Source organism: Gymnoscopelus braueri (genome assembly GCF_963280865.1).
Source record: "Gymnoscopelus braueri genome assembly, chromosome: 11".
NCBI lineage: Eukaryota > Metazoa > Chordata > Actinopteri > Myctophiformes > Myctophidae > Gymnoscopelus > Gymnoscopelus braueri.
Genome location: NC_137613.1, coordinates 55159800 through 55162598, shown reverse-complemented (window position 1 = coordinate 55162598; position 2799 = coordinate 55159800). Strand labels below are relative to the sequence as shown.

At 47.4% G+C, this 2799-nt stretch overlaps 1 pseudogene across 1 annotated transcript; it reads right to left on the bottom strand.

Moving 5' to 3' along the window:
* Positions 1–243: 243 nt before the first annotated feature.
* Positions 244–2584, bottom strand: LOC308096111 (cytochrome b-c1 complex subunit 1, mitochondrial-like; annotated as a pseudogene). The gene is made up of 2 exons: positions 1939–2584; positions 244–1042 (listed from the first exon to the last, which is right to left on the bottom strand). The product of its transcript is annotated as a cytochrome b-c1 complex subunit 1, mitochondrial-like (transcript).
* Positions 2585–2799: the final 215 nt, after the last annotated feature.

Sequence of the window (2799 nt, the reverse complement as noted above, 5' to 3'; positions counted from 1 at the left end):
AACCTACGCAAATTAAAGTTATGTCATATTCTGAAGCTGGTTAGATAACTTATTGACATGCAAATAGCAGTCTAAAATGTTTAACTTTAAATTACTAAACCACTGAACTCGCTGAATAATCGTGATAAATAATCATGATCTCAATATTGATCGAAATAAGCAAGATAATCATTTTGGCCATAATCGTGCAGCCCTAGTCTTGGGTGTCACAGCGTCAATGCGTGCATTCCACAAAGTGGGAACTTAGAACCTCAGCCAATACATGCCACTGCGCATTCTGTTGTAATCGGGTAGCTGCTCGATGGGGCCGATAGCAGCCACAGCTGGACACTTATCATAGATGTATTTAGAGCAGATGTCACGCACCATCTTGGGTGTCACAGCGTCAATGCGTGCATCCCACTCTGCCAGAGGAATACGCCGGCCATAGTTTAAGATGTGCCTGCCGATATCGTCACAAATCGGCGTTGTTCCGTTAAGCTGTCCCACCAGGCTGGCTTTAAGAGCACTTTTGCCTCTGGTAACATCACTCTCTGTCACCGTGGTGCAAAGGTTCATCCATGCATTCTGTGACCAGTGCATCATGTCGTCGATGTGCAGTCCATCGGTCACAAAGTAAATACCCAGCAGGCCGGTGTCACTGTAGGATAAGTGAAAGGTCTGGAAGCTGTGACACAGGTTGTGCTTCGCTGCCTGGTGAGCCAAACGACTGCTCATATGCTTTCCGCCGAGATATGTAACGTCATAACTGCCAATGATAGAGTTTGCCACCATGAGGGGCACAATGTCCGGGCTGGTGGCGCTAGCTCCTTCCACGGCGATGGCGATGTGTGCCAGGGGTAACGCATCGTCACGCACACAGATCTCGCTGCCCGTAAAACGGCAGGGGGACTGCACGGGGACAGCGTCATCCTGATACTCGAAAGACAATCCACTGAAGTGAGTCTTGGCTGAGCTGACCAGCTCCTCGTGGTTCACACTTCCGACAGCAGCCAGCACCATGCGAGGAGCCTTGTAGTGGCAGTTGATATTGTACCGATATCTAGAGCTCAACCTAATAACTCCAAATATACCCCTCGGTCCAGGGACGATGCACATAGATAAAATTGGTGTAAATCACTCGACCACAACAACAACAACAATAACACTGATACTGCCTTTTTGGTAATTTATTAACACACACACATTCACACATAAACACACATGGTTCTAAACTAACTACCACTTGGTACAGTATTTGCTACCCCAGCCAGCCCCAGTGAAACTACGCATACTAGTTCTCCTTAAAATAGGTGCTAACGGTAACACTTGTAGATGTGCTGTTGTAGCAGAAGTTGTAGTAGGTTATTTAACTGTAAACAGAAAACACACAAATGGAAAAATACTATTAATACTATGAAAACAGACATAAATATGTAAACAACATGTATGATTACAATAAAACAGTTTAACACACAAAATGACCCTTTTCCATGCACAATTGCTTACCAGCTCGCATTCTACGTGCAATCGCTCTCACATGCTGCGATGAAATGTTCCTTCAGCTGTAAACAACTTTACTGCGCATGTGCAAGACCACTCGTGGAACTCTTCTGCAATAACACACTAGTTTCAAATAAATACGGATGTTTGTCGCATCACAAAATTAAGTAATTCTTCCCATAAAATCGTCCCCCCAAATGTACACATTTCCCCAGGATTCTAAACCACAACGAACATATGCAAATGGGGTAAACTCGGTAAATAAACGAATTAAAAATACACAAACAATGGAACTTTCCATGACGTCACCTCAGGCACGTGGAAAAACAAGACCCTTTTCTCTCCGCTAGAGGTCGCCCGTTACCAGCTTAACCCCGTACATGGGTGAATGATTTTAAACACAATTAAAAATATATAATATGGTCGAAGAGACCCTATAAAACCCTACAGATATACTCCACAAGATCCTTACGTGCAACGACTCTGGAATTTCTGGAGGGTCCCTGGACACTGTGTCCCAGAGGGGTGCCCATGAAGGCTGTGGCATGCAACAGGTCCAGGCACACCTCCTGCAGGTTGCCCTCCACCTCCTCTAGCTCCCGCAAGACCACGGCCCTCTGCTGTTCGACATCTGCCGCGCTCAGCGAGTTGCTCTGCACCACCTCTGACAGCAGCTCCACAGCTCTGGGCAGGTCTTTGGCCAGGGTCTTCATGTAATACGCAGCGTGCTCTCGGGAGGTGTAGGCACTCAGGTGAGCCCCATGGACTCTACCTCTTGCTCCAGGGTGTTCTGGGGGTGGTTCTTGGTCCCCTTAAAAGCCATGTGCTCCAGAAAGAAACCTACTCCATTGTTCCTCTCACTCTCGTAGCGACTGCCTGCCGCGACCCACAGTCCCACCGTGCAGGTGGCGTGTCCAGTGTCCTCTGAGGCAATCCTCAAGCCATTGTCCAGGACAGAGAGGCGGGTTTCTGGGGCTCCCACCAGGCTCTGGGCATAACTGACTGAGGTCTGTCCACGCCTCAAAGACCGGAGGATGGGACTGTGGGATTTGGAGAGGGCTTGACCCAGAGTACTGATGACTCTGTGTGTAGATGCCGTCATTTCTATTGGCAAACCGAAAGTGTAAGAAACGGCTTCAGACTGGTGTGTCCAGTAAGAATGCAACTAATGATGAAGTCTAAACTCTATGTTCCAGTAAAGGTTACTGTGCGCAACCTTAAGCGTGGTTGAGACAAGGCCTGCGGAAGTGATTGATTAGAACTTAGGTGGAAGCTAGAGACAGTCTCTTGGTTGTCGTGTAAGCACTAAGTAGTCAA